Source organism: Macrobrachium nipponense, chromosome 6 (assembly GCF_015104395.2).
Source record: "Macrobrachium nipponense isolate FS-2020 chromosome 6, ASM1510439v2, whole genome shotgun sequence".
NCBI classification, from domain to species: domain Eukaryota; kingdom Metazoa; phylum Arthropoda; class Malacostraca; order Decapoda; family Palaemonidae; genus Macrobrachium; species Macrobrachium nipponense.
Genome location: NC_061108.1, coordinates 66,744,527 through 66,765,305, shown reverse-complemented (window position 1 = coordinate 66,765,305; position 20,779 = coordinate 66,744,527).

Sequence of the window (20,779 nt, the reverse complement as noted above, 5' to 3'; positions counted from 1 at the left end):
ATAGGCAATTTTAAAATCCATACAATGCACAATTAAATCATGTTGTACTGCCAATTGCATAAGTATTCTAATTGAGGTTACATGCACAGTAGGAGAAAAGGTATCAGTATAATCAACACCTTCAATTTGAGAATACCCTTTTGCAACATAGCGAGTTTTATATTGCTCTTCGCCATTTAACCCTTCTTTAATGGCATATACCCATCGTCCACCTACAATACAACGGTTGTTTGGTAAACTACACAATTCATAAGTATTGTTATCTCTTAAAGATTGAATTTCATCATCCATTGCAGCTTTCCATTTGTGAGCCACATGTGAATTTAATGCCTCTCTAAAGCTTTTAGGAATTTCAGTTACTTTACAACAATAATGAACAGGATAGCCGAGTAAATCAACATTATCAGGATCAACATATTCTTCAAGATATTTGGGAGCAGTTCGCTCCCTACTTGGATAACGGGACTCACCTTCCCTTTCAGTTTCAGTCAAATCTGCATTAATTTCACTATGCTCATCTTCATCAAGGATAGGTTTAGAAACAGGGTCACTGATTATCATTAACAGTTGTTTTCTTTTCATTGCAAATGACATTCTCATTATCAGAATCCAATTCAATATCTTCTGATTCACCATCGTCCTTTAGACATTGGGATTTATCAAAATTGAATTTATCACTAAAATGTACTAACCTAACCTTTCTCAAACTAACAGCTCCTGGATAATATACAAGATAAGCAGGACTGTATGAATCATAGCAGGACTGTATGAATCATAGGCAACAAATATTCCCTTTTCACATCTTGGGTCTAGCTTAGCTTTCTTTTCTACATAAGCATAACACAGGGAACCAAAAAAATGCATATTTTCAAGTTTAGGCTTCTTAGACATTAACACTTCATATGGGTTTTATCTAGTCTAGAATTGTAGCATCTATTCCTTATATAAGCAGCTGCCCTAACAGCATAATTCCACATGAATTTTGGTAGCTTTGCTTCAATTAAGAGAAATCTAGCCATTTCAAACAATGTACGCCACATTCTATCAGCAATACCATTTTGGTGTGGTGAATTTGGTGAAGAAAATTCTTGTTTAATCTTATTACTTACCAGAAATTCTTTAAATTCTGAAGAAGTAAATTCTCCTCCATTATCACACCTTAATCTTTTAACAACACCATAAGAACTAGTATCAGCAAGGAATTTCTTAATAGCATTAAGTGCATCACTTTTCTGTTTCAAGAAATAAACAAAAACAGATCCTGAATAATCATCTACAAAAACAATACAATATTTAGATTTTTCCCTTGATTAAATACTCATTAGTCCAGCAAGATCACAATGTACAAATTCCATTTTACTCTTTGCTCTCTCATCTGGTAATCTGTTCCTAGATAAATGCATTTTACCTTCATGACAAGTTATGCAATCAAAATTACTTTTGTCACTAATTTTCATACCTTCAGCTTTATCTTCTAACTTCAAAATGTCTTTAACATTGCAGTGTCCCAAAACCTTATGCCAATCCTCTAGTGAACGAGATTTACATGAGCTTACATTATTTAGATAATACAGCTTACCTTTCTTATTTATTTCAAAAGACACACCATTTGGGCTTATCAACTCAGAATGATTAGAATTAAAGCTTACTGTAGCTCCTTTACTAACAGCTGATTGTACAGACGGCCAACGAAGAATTGGCGTAGTTTCTTAATTCATTGTTCGTACATGTGACTAAACCAAAGAATTATTATATGATCGGCGTTCAAAACTAAGAAATTATCAAAAAATCTCACATAAATCTGGTTAACACGGCGACATATTTCTGCGGACATATAATAAAGATTCACCAAACTGGCTTACGACATCATATATACCGCGGACAAGTACTACAAACTTTTACCAGCTTAGCTCACAACACCAAATATACTGCCGACATATCCTGGTCACAGCACCAAATATTGTTACTCATTAGGGTCAAACAAGCAACAACATATAATGACTTCAGTCAATTACAGAAATTACTAATTACCAGATTCGTTTAAGAGAACTCAAGACCCTTTCTCTACATAATGAATTCATTGCGTTGTGCTACAAAGACATGAATGGACATACTATATTCTATTGTGCTTTGCCCCCAAATTATTACTTACTAGTTTCATATGAAGTTCTTGCCGAGTTCGGATTACAATAGGCACGGGTAAACCACGATACCACCAATATATATTCAATTTTACCCAGTCACGGAATCCCACGCACAGATATGCATATCCCTAGCGATTTATCCCAGTCAAGGCAAATTAAATAATATATGATATGATACTCATCCAAACTACGGTTGATTAATCCTTCCACTTCATTAAATGCTGGGAAGGAACGACATCGTTAATCGAAGTGAAATTCTATTCACTCTGATTAAGTTCTGTTACCAAACCACTCTACTAATGAAGCGACAGCCTCCGTTCACTTCCGTTGAGAAGCGACTGCCTCGCCTCCGTTCACTTCCCTTTGCTCACCTCTGTGGTGAAAATAATACGTTCGCTCTCTCACCCAAACCCACGACTTCGGCCTCGTTCGCTCACGACAAAAGAAACAACAAACGAACGAAGCCACCAAACCAACACGAACCGAACGAAACTATCAAACAACTTACATCGCATTGTTAACCAATTATACAAACTATTCACAAGACAATATTCCTTGGTAACAATGCTTATTAAATTAAATATAAATAAAACATTCATTTGTACACAAACCTGCACATTTCCACTTAACGCCATGTAATATAAAGGAGCATTTTCCATAGACAACATGAACATAGACATTCAATAAAAATTGATTTTCCATGTCGTTATTGTAAGTAACAACACATATATTTACATTTTTTGTTGAACTTACATCCTTTTCCTTCTTTTAAGTTTTTGCATATTTTTGGATGTAGATCTCTGCATTCATCCTCATAGCCGTCTAGGTATGTACATTTACCATAGATCTCACCAAATCATGACATACCTTGGGATGTTTGTAACATCTTTCACCGTATCTGCAATTCCCTCTTTTCAAAAGGGTGCAGACTTTTTTTTTTTTCCTTTTCTTTTCTTTTTGCCATCAGTATGCAGATCTGGGTAAAGCCTCTTCGGGATAAGATTTTTTTGTGTTATCATGTTGTAATTTATTTCTTCGTATGTATGCTGCTTTATTGCCTCATATGTAGTATCTATGAGTATCTGCATCCATACTCTTGTCCTGCTCTTTGTTTTCATTATTTTTTTCTGTCATTTCAGTTTTATTTTTTATCCGTTTTTCTTTTCTTCCTCTTCCTCATCTTCTTCATCCTCTACTATTTGCACATTAAGTCTCGATTTAATAACATTATCTATCCATGTTAGACATGTTGAGCAAAATACTCTTGTATCCTTATTTGTATTTTGCTGGACTTCTGCGCATTGGGGATGCATGGGTATATTGCATGCATAACACTTCCTGATCTGGTTTTATGGATTTTGTACCACACCTTACACAGTTTGAGAGAGATAGTACCAGGAAAGGTAACGAAAGAAATGCATTCAGTTTATGGAGAGAGAGAGAGAGAGAGAGAGAGAGAGAGAACTTTTATTCCTGTTTAGTTATTAATATGATGGATATATTCGAGACCTTCTGCTTTAAGAAATATGTTATCGTATATACTTTGGAAAATAATTATAATGAAATCTTATCTCATTGTATTGTTTTAAATCGTTATCATATTGTTTATATAAAAAACTTAAATATTGTTGGAACTGAATATTCGTATTATTGATATTATTCAGACGGAAGTATCCTTCTTTTCATTATCCTATAAGCAGCTGTTTTCTCTCTCTCTCTCTCTCTCTCTCTCTCTCTCTCTCCTCTCTTCATATCACCTGTATCCACTATTTGAATAATGGTAAACGTTTGATATGTTATTTGGAAGTGGGCAAGGATCACAAAACCGTAAATGGCTACTCTACCAACTTTTGCTTGGCTGCATCTATTTTTGTCTAGACTGACTGGACTATAATTACCTGTACTACCAGTAATATACGAATCTAGTCACAAAGATGTTCCACACCAGGTTTTGTAGCAGTGGGTTGTATGAGTCATGAAAGCATCAACTTTGCAAGGGTATTATTTTATTAATTAATCTACGCCAAGAACACATTACTGGATATGATAATTTAGAAGTACAGGATTTGTATTTATGGCATAACTTAGTTGAGTTACCAGTATTTGAGTGTGATGGGCCACTTGGCTCCGCCACTCACAACCATCTAAGCTACTTATAGAAAGTATTTTAATTTGCTATATTTCTCATATTATATTATATTTATTATATTGTTTCCTAAACTCTTGGTGAAAAAAGATTATGTGAAATGAAATACAGTGAATATGTGCATCGGTGCATTAATATAATGATGGTGGGGTATACCAGTAACATATTATTCAGTGCCTCAAATTATTGGGTGACAGTCTTTAGACCTGGGGAGATCGGTCACGTCTTCGCTTACCCGTCCCCCACCCCAACCCCCCGGCTCACGCTTGCTCACTCACTCCGCCTTTATTTGACGCCCAAACTATTCAAGAAACCTATTACTTTCGATATCTGTTCATTATATGTCTTTTACATATCCATGTTTTTATTTTTGGTAATGAAATAAATGTAAACATTTGGAAAATATAATGGCGTATGAAATACTGTCCTCTGAGTATTATTTTACCTTCCAAAAAACATCCACCAGAACGATCTCATAATAACTGTAAGACCTTGAAACCCCGAACATGAGGAGGTGCGGGGGTAGAAGGAAATAACAAGCTAGGGGTTAAAGACGATGGGGACAGGTAATATTGGGTGACCTTAATGTAACGCTTGACGGGGGTTACTTATCAACATTTATAAGGTGATGATACTAATACCTTTACTGATAACAGTTAATATCAATGATTCAAACTCGCCACGATGGCTGGCACATAGTGTTATAGGGTTACTGAGATCATCTTTGTATATCTGGTTAATGTCTGTTACTACCGTTTACGGTAACATATACTAATATTGTGCACTATAATCTATATAATTATCTATGGCAATGTTTGTAGGGATGGTGGCGGCAAACAAAGACAACTCTGTTGAGCATATACCTAAAAGGCGTTAAACAGATCGTCCATGGCAGTGTGTGGCGCGTTATCTCTTGGGAAATCCAGGTCTAAAGAGTGTCACCCAATAATCTGAGACACTAAATAATGTTAATAGCATATGGTTTTGCAACACCTTCATCCTTTATACACCACCATCATTATAGTAATGCACCAATGCAGACATTCACTGCACTTCATTTCACATAATTTATTTATAAGAAATATAGCAAATAATACTTTCTATATAACCTAGACGGTTGTGAGGGGCGGAGCCAAGTGGCCCATCACACTCAAATACTGGTAACTCAACTAAATTATGCCATAAATACAAATCCTGTACTACTAAATTATCATATCCAGTAATGTGTTCTTAGCATAGATTAGTTAATAAAATAATACCCTTGCAAAATTGATGCTTTTATGACTCATACAACCCATGGTTACAAAACCTGGTGTGTAACATCTTTGTGACTAGATTCGTATATTATTGGTAATACAGGTAATTATAGTCCAGTCACTCTAGACAAAATTAGATGCAGCCAAGCACAAGTTGGTAGAGGAGCCGTTTACGGGTTTGTGATCCTTGCCCACTTCAAAATAATATATTAAACGTTTACTATTTTTCAAATAGTGGATCAGGTGATATAAGACGGAGGACAGAGAGAGAGAGAGAGAGAGAGAGAGAGAGAGAGAGAGAGAGAATACAGTTGCTTATAGGATACTGAAAAAGAAGGATAATTCCGTCTGAATCATATTAATATGAATAGTCAACTCCAACAATATTTAAGGCTTTTCTTATATAGACAATAATACGATTTAAAACAATACGATGTGATAAGTTTTCATAATAATTATTTTCCAAAATATATAAGATAACATATTTCTTAAAGCAGGTCTCGAATATATCCATCAGATTATAATAACTGAGCAGAATTAACAAAGGATTACCTTTTTTTATCTAAAACTCTACAACTGCCAAGGCTCTCCAAGAATTCCTCAGGATGGTGAATTATTACCGAAGGTTCGTCCCGGACATCGCCCGCATGATGTGGCCTTTGACTGAGGTCCTGAAGGGCAAACCTAAGAAGCTGACATGGGGAGAAGACCAGCAGCTCGCCTTCGCCTGAACCAAGTCTTCCCTCAACAGGGCCACCATCCTAGCTCACCAGGACCCCAATGCACCCCTGATGCTCAGCACTGTCCTGGAACAGGTGGTCAATGGAGTCCCCACACCGCTAGCCTTTTTTAGCAAGAAGCCCAAACCTCCCTAGTCTCGCTACAGCACATTCGACGATGATCTCCTTGCTGTCTACCAGGCTGTTCGCCACTTCAAATATCATCACCATAAGGACGGACCACCAGCCACTGATTGATGTTTTCATCAAGGCAGGCAACGCCTGGTCCTAAAGGCAGCAACATCATCTCGCGGCCGTCTCTGAGTTCGGGTGCTCCATCGAGTACGTCCCCGGTGCGGTGGAAGAAATCCCATAGCTGACACCCTCTCGAGGGTCGAGATCAACTCCCTTCACCTCGTCATCAGCTATGAAGACCTAGCGCGTGAACAAGACTCTAACCCCAAAGTACCAGCTTGCTGGACCGCCATCACCGCCCTTCCCTGGGAAGACATCCCCTTCGGCCCCTCCAGGACAATGCTCCTCTGTGATACCAGCACAGGACGCCCTCGTCCCCTGATACCCGCCTCCTGCAGGAAACAAGTGTTTGATGTCATTCACAGCCTCTCGCAGCCATTGCCCCGTATGACAACCAGGCTCCTGGCAGAGAAGTTCATGTGGCATGGCATCATGTGCCCATGGCAGTGTGTGGCGTGTCCTTACGTGCCACACACTGCCATGGACGATCTGTTTAACGCCTTTTAGGTATATGCTCAACAGAGTTGTCTTTGTTTGCCGCCACCATCCCTACAAACATTGCCATAGATAATTATATAGATTATAGTGCACAATATTAGTATATGTTACCGTAAACGGTAGTAACAGACATTAACCAGATATACAAAGATGATCTCAGTAACCCTATAACACTATGTGCCAGCCATCGTGGCGAGTTTGAATCATTGATATTAACTGTTATCAGTAAAGGTATTAGTATCATCACCTTATAAATGTTGATAAGCAACCCCCGTCAAGCATTACATTAAGGTCACCCAATATTACCTGTCCCCATCGTCTTTAACCCCTAGCTTGTTATTTCCTTCTACCCCCGCACCTCCTCATGTTCGGGGTTTCAAGGTCTTACAGTTATTATGAGATCGTTCTGGTGGATGTTTTTTGGAAGGTAAAATAATACTCAGAGGACAGTATTTCATACGCCATTATATTTTCCAAATGTTTACATTTATTTCATTACCAAAAATAAAAACATGGATATGTAAAAGACGTAATGAACAGAAATTGAAAGTAATAGGTTTCTTGAATAGTTTGGGGGAGGAACACAACAAGGTGTGTTGAATATCTGCCGGTGCAGCGGAGAAGCGACAAATAAAGGCAGAGTGAGTGAGCAAGCATGAGCCGTGGGGTTGGGGTGGGGTACGGGTAAGCTAAGACGTGACCCAATAATTTGAGGCACTGAATAATATGTTACTAGTATACCCACCATTATTATATTAATGCACTGATGCACATATTCACTGTATTTCATTTCACATAATCTTTTTTCACCAAGAGTTTAGGAAACAATATAATAAATATAATATAATATGAGAAATATAGCAAATTAAAATACTTTCTATAAGTAGCTTAGATGGTTGTGAGGGGCGGAGCCAAGTGGCCCATCACACTCAAATACTGGTAACTCAACTAAGTTATGCCATAAATACAAATCCTGTACTACTAAATTATCATATCCAGTAATGTGTTCTTTTCATGGATTAATTAATAAAATAATACTCTTGCAAAGTTGATGCTTTCATGACTCATACAACCCACGGCTACAAAACCTGGTGTGTAACATCTTTGTGACTAGATTCGTATATTACTGGTAGTACAGGTAATTATAGTCCAGTCAATCTAGACAAAAATAGATGCAGCCAAGCAAAAGTTGGTAGATTAGCCATTTACAGTTTTGTGATCCTTGCCCACTTCCAAATAACATATCAAACATTTACCATTATTCAAATAGTGGATACAGCTGATATAAGACAGAGGACACACACACACACACGCACAGAGAGAGAGAGAGAGAGAGAGAGAGAGAGAGAGAGAAAAAAAACAGCTGCTTATGGGATAATGAAAAAGATTACTTGTTGTGGGGCGTCTTTGACTGCTGAGTGCTTTGGCGTTCTGACTGACAGGATGCCTCCTCTGGCAGCGCATGTGGGGTTTGACTGTCATCTGTGGGAAAATGCAGCTGCAATTGAGGTAAAGTGGCCCCATGACATTCATGTGGATGTGTCTAAACCGCCACCTGATTCTGTGTGCAGCACCCAGATACCCATCCCCATGACTTGTCTCGCACCAAAACACAAATTAATCACCGTATTTAGTCTGTTAATGGTGTTGGGTTCATCAGGGTCAAGAGTAGTCACCGTATGGGTCCATTAATGACTCTGAGTGCAGTTGACATGTGTTGCTAATGGCGGGGCCAAACTGTTCGAACGACACCAGAACACATCTGGGGAAGGTGTACCATAGTAAATCCATTATGACGTCGGTGTTCACCGAGGAGAGGAGCTTTCAGAGACCTAGACTGTAACGCCGTGTGGTTCCATTAACGGTTCTCTGAAGGTGAGCAGCCGTAGTGAGTCCGTTAATGGTTAATGGTAGGAGCCAAAACTGCTGAGTCACAATCCAATCTGGGAGGTTACCAGTTGTGTGGACTCGACAGAGGCAGGTATCTGGATAGTGATCTTTTATTACAGATAAAGAAGGCTTATAAACATAGCTGTGGACGGATATGTAGTACCTGACCCACAAAGAGAGAGAAAACTGTCATCTTGCACAATAATCTTGATTTATTATACAAGTCTTTATAGAGGTTTTTGCTTTTACAGCAGTCTGCTATGGCTGTCAAGGGTCACCTTAATGACGATGCGACGAAGCGACCGAGGTTTCCTGGCCCCCAGCAAGTGGACCCACCCTCCATCGACGCACAGGGCTTCCAGAAAGTCCAAAAGATGTGAAAGAAAGCTTTGCAAACCATCATTAACGTCCCTGGTCCCTCTACATCGGCACCAACTACGACCTCTAAAATGAATTTCCCTTCATTACCGAAGTTCGAGGCCAGACATTATATGCAGCTGTATTGGCCTTAGAAAGAAATAACCTTGAAGCAAAACTTCAAGCCAGGCCCAATCTCAAAGGGGAATTCATCATTTCCCTGAAGGACCAACTTTCTGCTGAGCAGTGAAAAACGATCCCTCATGCCTCCTGCTGGATCCTGCTAAGAAGATAACAGAGGGGATGATTTGTAAAGTCCCCAAGTACATTACTATTGAATGTATCTTGCAAGTGCCGAACATAGTGACTGCAAAAAGATGTACTGTGAAGAAAGAAAAGGAGAAGAAAGAAGAGGAAACCTTGAAGGTGGTAGCCACTTTCAAGGGAAACATTCCAACCTTCACAGGCCTTGGGAGCCTCAGATAATACTGCACAGAAGCCTTTGTACCCAAACCTCTGAGGTGTTTTAAGTGCCAGAGGTTTGGTCATCACAAGAGGCGGTGCACGGCCCACCATGTCTGTGGGATTTGTAGCCAGCGTCATGAGACAGAAGTATGCCTTGAGAAGTTTAAGGCAAAGGGCCACACTGTAGCCCGATGCCCAAACTGCAAACAGTCACACCACGCATGGTTCAAGGAATGCCCTGTTAGACTGGAGAAGATCTGGAGGATGAAGGACATCCCCCCACTGCCAGCAAGACCTCAAGAACACCAGCCATTGCCACCAAGAAGACCTCCAAGCAAGCCAGGGATCAATCAGAGATGAATCTGCCTCCTCCACCTCAAACGCCTCAACCTTCCCCATTACAACATCCTAAACTCCGGCATTACATTCCCAACCCTCAACCTTTCCTTACCTCCAACCTCCTGCTCCCCAACCCACCCCGACCCCTAAGGTTATTCCCACGACCCCTGAATGATCTTCCCCTACCTCTATGCATATTTCCTCGACCCTTAAGTTCCTCCAGCCCCACATCACCAGCAGTTCCTGTTTTGCAAGTCGAAACAGGAACCCAGACCAAAGAATCGACAGCCGAAGATGTGGCAGAAGACATGCAAACCAAAACACTGCCAGTAGCTCCTGTTTTGCATGTCAAAGCAGGAACTATAAAAGAAGAGGTGCCAGTCCCACGGAGGGACATTAAAACACAGACCTATAAACAGCATCTGAGTGCTGATGGATTTACTCAGGCAGGCTGACTCTCATCGGAGAGTTCAACATAAGTAAGTACCTGCTTACCTATGAGGAGCAAACGATATCTGCACTCTGCCATGAAGTCCAGGATATTGAGATTAGTACTATCCCAGACGATTTTCTCGCACTGATGTACCGCTATAGAACCGGAACCAGAGTATTTAGTCGTTAACTATTTGGTTGGCAACTGTCCACTTTTTCTACTACCTAACAATCTTCCTTTCCCCTCTTTTTTTGGTCGCCTCATGTCTAACGACTGAATTTTTTAACTGTCACTCAAACTACTGCTTAAGCTGTTGCCAACTTATGTTTGCTATTTCTAAAACTGATCATTTTTCGTTTTTCTATCATCAATCTCTACCACTAACGATCAGCGCTTTTTTTCTATCTTCCAGCAATGAAAAATGGTACTTGAACCACATAGAGTTATGTTTTTTCCGTTAATCTATTCTACGACGATAACGTTTTCGATTTCCTTATTGGCTACCTGACTCGCCAGAACTTGCTACTGTCGATCTTTTTCTCCTACTGATGGGGATTAAAGGGGTTTGTAACCTTGCCTTAAGGAGCAGTGAGGTAGTGGTTGCAATTGACAAGGTTCTCAAGGGTCGCTTGTAAGAGAGAGAGAGAGAGAGAGAGTCAGAGTGGCTGGTTGTTTTGGTTGTTGTCTTGTTAGGTCGGTTGTGTTCTTTGGAGGTAATAGGAAGGGTTTGGATGTTTTGTGCATTTGCTATACGGATCGTGTTTTATGTTTATTTGTTGTTGTTAAGATAGCATGGGGAAGGTTTGTGCATGTGGTTTCCCGTTTAGAGAGAGAGAGAGAGAGAGTGAATGGTGTATAGGTAGTTAATGAGTGAATTGCTTGTTGGCAGGCAGTTAGATTCGTCTGCGGATTCGGTCGCGGAGCCTTGAGTGAGTCAGGACTTAGTAGTTATCTGTCTGTATTTGGCAGTCAATCAAGTGATGCAGCTTTTTGGACAGAGGTAGTGAGTTGCTGTTGTATGTTTTCTGGATTGTTTTGATATTGTGTAATTGAGTTTGTTGTGTTTGTGTCCATCTGAAGTTTGTTGAGCCTGTGAGTTTCTGTTGTGTTTGATTTGTGAATTGTTGTTTGTGAGTTGTTGTGAACACTTGATGTAAATTGGTGCTTGTTTGTATTATTGATTTGTTGTGTTTGGAGTTGTTGTGTAGTCTCGATGTTGATTGGTGTTTGTTTGTGTTAGAATTGTGGTGTTTGTTGAGCTGTGTGAAGTCTTGGCGTCGTAGGTGTTTATTGGTGTAATGATTTGTCATGTTGTTTAGAGTTGTATGGTTTTGGTGCTGGTTTGGTTTTTTGGTGTATTAATATTCAGCGATTGTTTGGGTCTCAACGGCTGTGTACCCAGTGGACAGCACAGCGTCTTGCCCTGAATTTCTTGATAGATAGTGAAAGCATGGATTTGGAGAGTTTTGTTTGTTTTCCTCACTAACCAACCATCCTGTACTTAAATAGTAACGTAAAGAGGAAAGCGTGACTGGGAGGTATATTGTAAGCCGGTACGATTAAAGTAAATGTGGGGAAATCTTGGTATTTAACTTGCTTAGCTTTGATTCTGCCACAGCCTGTTCTCCTTTCATTTCACTTTTGAGAATCCTATCATTCCACCTGCATATTCCATTGATATATCATAATAAAGGCTCACCACATATTGGGGCGAAAAAGATGGACTTAGTGGGCTGCATGCTTAACATTGTTACTTAGTCAAAAACCGCTAAAAGCTTTTGTAACAACACCACAATGCTCCCTTTGCGATTTCTAAATTACGGGGAGATATCTCTCAACCCAATTCAGTGTTAACGAGGGTAACACACCAATATCATTAATTAATAGTACCACAATTAAGTACCTTCACTTACTGAGCAGTCCCTATAGACATGAACTCATATCATAAGTCGCTATACGAGAGAGGTACGTGCTTCTCTCTCCTCTTCTCTCTCCTCTCTCATTCATTCTCTCTGTTCCCCCTTCCTCTCCTCTCTCTCTCTCTCTCTCTCTCTCTCTCTCTCTCTCTCTCTCTCTCTCTCTCTCTCGTTTCTACGAGTTACTTGCGTAACTTAAATTATAAACACAATAAAAGTTTATCAGATCAATTTATATTCACCATCCATAAAACTGAAACACAGGGAAAATGAAATAAAATGGAGGGAAATTGACATTCGATCAATTTTAAAGTTAAAATTGATTTAATAATTAAAAGTTGAACAGTCAAAGAGAACATGTCAAAGAGTAATAACATAGTGACAAATGAAACTAATCACTAAATGGGAATTATAACTCAATGGCACTCAAATGAAACAAATTACAAAAGTCAATGAATCAGGGCAATCGCGCTTTCTAGATCCACACACACACATCACTACACAACACTAGATGACAGCTGACAGGTCACCTCAAAAGTTGAGCCAAGAAGCTGTTCGTTCCGTCCTGCATTCGGGTTTTGTTGTTGAAAGGAGACAAGTTATACAATTACCTCAAATGCAGAACTGACTTGCAAAATTTTCATGACCATAAAAAGCTTTACAATAATTATCAAGTTCGCTGTCAAAAATAAATTCCAAATATAATAGTGTGCAATTTCAACATATTTGTGAAAGTAGTGAAGTAATTGGTGGTGTGTGTCAATACAAATTTGGGAGATGTCCGCATACACACCCATAGAGGGGCACACAAAGGAGCGATCAGAGGGGCGAACTACTACCTCTTCCCCCCCCCCCCCCCCCCCCCCCACCCCCCCCCCCCCCCCCCCCCCCCCCCCCCCCCCCCCCCCCCCCCCCCCCCCCCCCCCCCCCCCCCCCCCCCCCCCCCCCCCCCCCCCCCCCCCCCCCATCTCTTGACCTCTCCTGATATGGCTTCTCTGGCGAGAGGCACAAACAAGATCTAATAACACCTTCAACTTTTATCATACGTGATATGCGCAATATTCACCAACAGCAATTTCATATATATAAGGATAAATGAATTTTCATAACTAAAACAGTAATTATGCTTCGTTACTGAAACGTCTACTGACGTTTATGTCGAAAGAACTTCGTCTTTGTGTAAAACCATCTTTTTTGGTGCTAACCGCACCACAGATACTATGCACTAACACATAGCAAAATCGGATACAATAATGTTAAGTGTCATTCTCGAATCGATGTTGTTCTTCCACCCTAATTACAATATAGACGTACATAGTTTTACAAAATACATGGGCATGCATTGCGAACATATTTGGTTTTCACATGAATACAAATACAGAAACATAGTTTCTGTCTGTCAATCACCAGACAGACGGCAATACGCAATGAAAATCAATGAATGATTTCTTATGAGAGACACTAATTAACTAATATAATAAGAGATAGATGGCACGGAATACACAAAAACATTAGAAAATAAAATCGTTGTGAGAGGAATTCCTCACACATATCCTTAAAAATCACCTTTCCACCTGGAAAATATTCAATATGACCTACGGGCTGCTCTATGAGCAAGAGCCTGTGCTGGCATATGGCCAGCTTAATCTCCAACAACAGAAAACTGACTCTGGGCCAGCCGATTTGTGTTTCTTTACCAACACTTGTACATAAATAACTACCGACGCAGTCTGCACTGCACACACACTTGATAATTATATCGGCGGAAAGGCCAGAGAATTCTACATAAGATGATATAAGTTAGAACTTAGCAAGTCGTTGCAGTGGAATAAAAATAGTAAAGGACGTTGTCCTTACAATGTAGTACCCAAGCTGAGCCTATTTGTCCAGGTGCTGGGTATGGTTCTGTAGGAAAATTTGAGTATGGAGAATTTTACTTCAGAAATGTTTAGTAGGTGTCTTAGTAAGTGTTCTTGACTTGGGTGGACATCTGCAATCCGGTAAGTTTTCCAGTTATGACGTCATCAAAGATGGCGGCCGCTCGATTATGAAACTTGTCATCTCTCTTAATACTGGCCTGATTTGGATGAAACTTCAACTATTTACAATAATAGAACTTTACAAACTTAAAAAAAGAGGGAAAAGTGATGAAAGTGTTTGCAAATACTTAAGTTTCTAATTTTGAGGTATTATTCTAATTTTTTATGTCCAATTAATATGGATTTTTCCCGCGGGTTGCTGAAATGAAACGAAGATATGGATGTCCTAAAATAAAGTGTTAAAGGGTGGTGCATCAGCCTTCAAATCAGATGAATAGCCATGTATCATGTGTAATAAAAGTGATGGGAGTGCGTCAAGTACTGAAAATGGCAGAAGAAAAATCAGGGCAGCTGCAAAAATACGCAATGACATTGTTATTAATTGTATAAGCCCGTTAAGTGAGACTACATTGTTTTCCTACCATTTAAGTAATGCCTGCTATATACACTACTGTCAAATGAAGTCCCTTTTAAAGATTCAAAATGATAAGGAAAAAATAGAATATGAAGATGACGCAAGCAAATCTCAATCGACTGAAGAGCAAAATATTAGGAAATCTGCTGCAAGGAAAAGATCACGACACCACAGTCATCAAGCGGGTGTTACTTCTTATCTAGACCGTTAATGCATTATCTGTAACCAGAAATCTCATGAGAAAATTTCCCAGAAGTATAGAATAAGTAAGGTCCCAAGAGCTGAAGAGTTTTCGAAAGCCACTTTGTACTCACATGATGGTGTTTTCACTCGCACTTGTAAGGTGTATCAAGTGTTTTTGGGGCCGATTTACTGTCTCGTCAATTGCATATCTGGGTATTTACTGAAATACAAACGGAAACTTCAATCAGATGGCAAAAGCACACCTAAAGTACCAGAAAAAGTAGAAGCGTTTTCTTTCATAGCTCCTGATATTACATTTGGTCTAGATAAAGTTATGGATACACCCTCAGTTACAATAGAAACCAGCTTGATATACAAAATGAAAATATCAAAGTCATAAACAAGGAGCTAAAACTACTTTTGAGTGATTACTTTGGAAATGGTATTAGCTTTTTCCAAGTCTACAAAGGCTAACAAATCACTCATGTTTTCTTTCTTCAGGCCTTCAAAGGTCATAAGAAGTTACAATCCTGTTACAGAATGTGCTCTTCTACTGAGGGAATCATTGTAGAAGCTAGACTTTGGTTTCAGTGATAAAATTGGTGATGCACAGGACCTTAGAAACTCTTGGACTGACTCAAAAATATCTGAGGTATTTATAAAGTTTTTCAGTGCATTGTTTAATATAGATGAAAACACAATTGAGGGATGTGAGATCTTAGCACCAGGACTACATATGTAATAATTACATTAAATAATACAGATAAATTACATATCTGTAAATAAAACCCACGACCTAAGGGGTCATTGGTGAATTAGGAGCGTCCTACGTGACCATGTGAAACTGGACCACGCTACCCAATGCTTGCAGTAGCCTGGTTTGCATTTGGACATATCATCATTTCCGTAGTTTGTATACAGCTCACAACACCTTCCATGGGAAGCGGTTGACCTGTTAACCCGAAGCGGAAACTCATGACTTCCGAGCCGGCAGACTACGTATTCATTTTATATGTAAATCGCTGAGATAGCTAGTGTTCCGCTATCGACACGATGCTCATATATTGTTAGTTCTCTTCTAGTTACTCAACGGATCGGTTGTCCGGCCAAACTATCTCTCTACTCCAGTGATGGAGCTAAGAAATAAAGCTGTTAAGTTTAAACATCATCCGTTTGAGTCATCTCCCTTATTCTAAAGAAGAACCAACTAGATATCACGTATACGAGAAGAGAAGTAGAACCCACAATGCTTACGAATAACAGTCATAAGAAAAGACATACAATCTGTCGCTGTCTAACACCATTATACTAAGTGGACAAGCGGGAGATAAGAAAATGGTGGCAGCTCAAATCTACATAAACAAGAACCATATACGTCTACCGAAGAAATATATCATCGAATCCCAGCTATAAATCAATAATAAACTGGGGAAACAGGATCTTCAATCAACATGCAACTGTAAACATCCTATGAATACGAAGATATGTCCTTCATCGAGACGAAGTCGAGCATCAACATCGACGTTTAAGTGAACATATCTCCAAGAATCAAAACCGGACGCGAAGCAGCATCGGACATCAATGGGAAGGAAGCAACCACCATAGAAAACAACGCGCGATCACAGGCAAGGACGTAGAGATTAGGTCAAGAGGAAGCAACGCGAGGAGAGAGAGAGAGAGAGGCTGTGATGTCATCACGACATCGACGGCTTCCTGCGACGCGAGAGAGAGAGAGAGGCTGTGACGTCATCGGAACGTCAACATTCTTTCCACATATATACCAAAGCTAAGTACATTCTTTATCCATTCAGGTTTTTTCAGTGAAGTGTTGTACATCAAGAGTCGATCGTCCAGTATTCCTGGGGTGAGTTATCCAATCTTAATCTGAATTCATTACAGGAATCAATCTTCAACTACGAGTTCTCGCCCGCAGATTCTTTTTCTCGTTGTTGCTAATCGCTTTTTCTTCCAGGAGTTCTCCGGAAAATATCTTTATCATTTTATCTGTATTAATATTATCTTTTTTGGGGGGGATTTTCCTATTCTTTGCAACACATTTTTACTTTACATTGCATATGCGTTTACGTAGTGGTCGTGTGTACTCTTATAGGTATTTTGATAGGATCGCAAGAAATCGTAGTGTTAAGAAAAAAGTAAAAGTTAACATGGCAACTACTGTGGCTGGTTCTTCCGCACCGGGTAACCCCAATGTAGTCACTCTTGTCAGTGCTAGGTCAGCAATAGTCCCCTTTCAAGGTCGGGTCAATGGGTTCCTGCCTCAAAACGTTGAGTCATGGATCTCATCTGTAGACGCTCATTTAAATGCAAAATGCATCACAGACCCATCTGTACAATTACAGGAAGCCAAAAGCTTCATAGACTTTGCTAAAGGAGACGCAAGTGCATACCTGAGAGGTGTTTCTTTCCAAGAGGCGGTTACATGGGACGATTTCAAAGTTAGGTTACGTGCTGTATATGGCGGTGAAGAGGCTTTAGACGTAGTGCCGGCTTTAAGGAACATCCTTAACCAAGCCTCTATGACTCAGCTTAATGTTGTAGAACGGGCGGCGGTAATTGCCGACCGGCTAAATGAATATCAAGTTAATTTAAGTAACTCCGCATGGGTTACAAGATCCAGTATCGTCGTGAAAGATTTCATATGTTTGATTTATCTCACGTGTATGACAGTCATGTTGTCTGAAGCTTTAGTGCGGTGTTTTGACAAAAAGCTACAGCCCAACAGTACGGAACTAGATGTGTATAAACAGATCAAAAAACACATGTCTAAATGTACTGACCTTGATCCCTTGCTTACTCAAGTTTTTGCAAAAAATGAGAATAAACCACAACAAGTAAACGTGGTCAATAATAATCAAGCTGCAGGGATGATTTGTTATAATTGTAAAAGACCAGGTCACATGATTTCAGACTGTCGGATGCATTTTTGTTCAATTCATAACAGTTCCACTCATTCATATAATTGATGCTTCTCGCGGAATCAACAGCAGAATCCTAAAAACACGCAAACAGTTGCCAATGAAAACAAAAAGAAGGGTCCTCAGTACTTTAAAAAGAAGCAGGCGAACAGTAATGCTGTTCAACAGCAGAAACAAACAAATCGTGCTTCAAGTAACTCTGTTCCTGGGCCGTCTAGCCAGAACTCGCAAGGTCAGGCGAATTTTCCGAGTGTGCAAAACAAAGCACATACCACGTAGTAAGCTCCAGGGGGGGAGAGGACGATGTTGGGTCATTCATATCAAATAATCAATTTAATCATTTACCAGATTATTGTGAGGCAATCGATTTTCCTATGAAACACACGGCCGAATCCAAAAAATCAGTGCAGGTTCCCGTAGATTTGCAACAAATTCACGCAATAATAAGTCAAGATGAGTTACGCCCAACCTTACATGCAGTAAATTTAGATCATAAGTCATTTACATTATTCTTTGATTCTGGTAGTTCACGTAATATCATGGATTTGTGGACTCATCATTTGCTTTTTTCGAACTTCCCTATAGAGAAGTACGGAGTAAGACTCTCGGGTATAGGAAATAATGAATTAAATGTGGTAGGAGTAACTCATGTTCAGTACAAGGTCGGTAAGCGCACGTTTTCCGATACCTTTATCGTTGTACAAAACATTGATATGTATCCCGCTGTAATTATAGGATACCCATCTATGGGCACTCAAAACATTATCTTAGCCCCTGCAAAACACGGCGTGTATATCAAAGGAAAATTCTACAAGTCTTCTAACACCTTAAAATCAGTTTTAGATAACAAGGAGACAACAAATAGAATAGTAAACCCAACAGAATTCTCGCTCACCCGTAAAATCAGCTTGCACGCAAACTCTCGAGCCGAACGTAACTTCGAACATATTAGTGCGTGTAAAGAAAACCTTGCCGGGATCTGAAATGTTAATCCTTTCCGACACTCTGAAAACTCACGGATTATCCGTCACACAAGCCATTTATACAGTTGGCTCACAACAACAATGTAACATCGAAGTCTATAATCATTTGAATACCATTTTAGTAATTCACAAAAATCAACATATCTTGGATGTGGAAGTTTATAAACATCGCATTCTTACCGTAGCTGAGATCAATCACGCTCAATCAGTTGCAGATGAATCCCTTTTGCAATCTATAAAAAATAAAATCAATAAAGACATTCAAGAAGAAGAAATTCAGCAGAAATTTCTTGATCTTTTAACTAAATATCATGATGTTTTTTCCACTACGGATGGATCCTTAGGAAAAACGGATGTCATAGAACACCAAATAAGGTTAAAAGACCAGCAGAAAGTTATCTATGTACCTTCGTACAGACTCCCTATGAAATTCCAGAATGAAATAAATGAGGAAGTAGGTAAAATGCTAAAGGAAGGAGTCATTAGGAAATCAAACAGCCCTTATAATTTTCCGTTAATAGTTGTACCGAAAAAAGATCGAACTTGGCGTATCTGCGTAGACTTCCGTCGCTTAAATGAGGAAACGATCCCTGACCGATTCCCAGTGCCATGTACTGACGATATTCTATCTTTATAAGGTCAGAACAAATATTTTACCAGTTTGGACTTACTCAAGGGTTTCCACCAGATACCGTTGGAAAAGGAAAAGGAAGTATCCCATACACTGCCTCAGCACAGCCAGGGGACATTATGAATTTTTGCGTATGCCTTTTGGTTTACGTTGTGCTCCCATAACTTTTACTAGAATGATCAACATCGTGTTCGGAGACTTGTTAGGGGATATCCTACATGCCTATATGGACGACCTTGTAATCTTTTCTAATAACTTAGAAGAACATCTACGTAAATTAGAGCTAATGCTACAAAGACTAAGGCAGCATAACCTAAGGGTAAAGATAAGTAAGTGTGAATTTTTCAAAACAGAACTAGTCTATTTAGGTTTCACGGTGTCTAGCCAAGGTCTTAAAGTAGTCCATGATAAGGTATCGGCTATCCGTAACTTTCCGATACCTACTAACGTCAAGGGAATACAGCAATTTCTAGGGTGTAGCGGGTACTACAGGCGTTTCATACGCAACTACTCAATCATAGCCGCTCCCCTAACCGATCTTATAAAGAAGGGCGTAGATTTCATATGGTCTGAGAAACATCAACAGGCGTTTGATACATTGAAAGATGAACTGTGTAGTTCCCCTATCTTAAAATTTCCTGACTTCGGTAAGGAATCCTTTATTGCAACAGACGCCTCAGACCTAGGAGTAGGTGGGGTATTGCTTCAGCAATATGACAAACAGTTTTTCCCTATAGCTTTTTATTCACGTAAACTGAGACCCTCCGAAAGTAAATATGCAGTAATAGACAAGGAAGGGCTCGCTATTGTTAATTCACTAGTGCATTTTAAGTTCATAATATACGGTTATCCCGTCAAGGTTCTCACTGATCATAAGCCCCTAACCGACTTCTTTAAAGGCTTTAGTCACAGCCCCAAACGAACTCGGTGGCATATGATCATCCAAGAGGATCGGCTATTTACCTGGGAAAGCAAATATCATTGCTGATGCATTATCACGCAACCCCGCGTCATCTTGTACGGAGCCATTAGCTGAATTAATAGATATATCAACATCCATGCCAATTGTTGAAACCATATCTGAACAGGAAGATCTGGGCGGGAGTGCTGAACTATTACAGACGGAACAAAGAAAAGATCAGCAATTAGAAAAAATCATAAACGCTTTAAACGG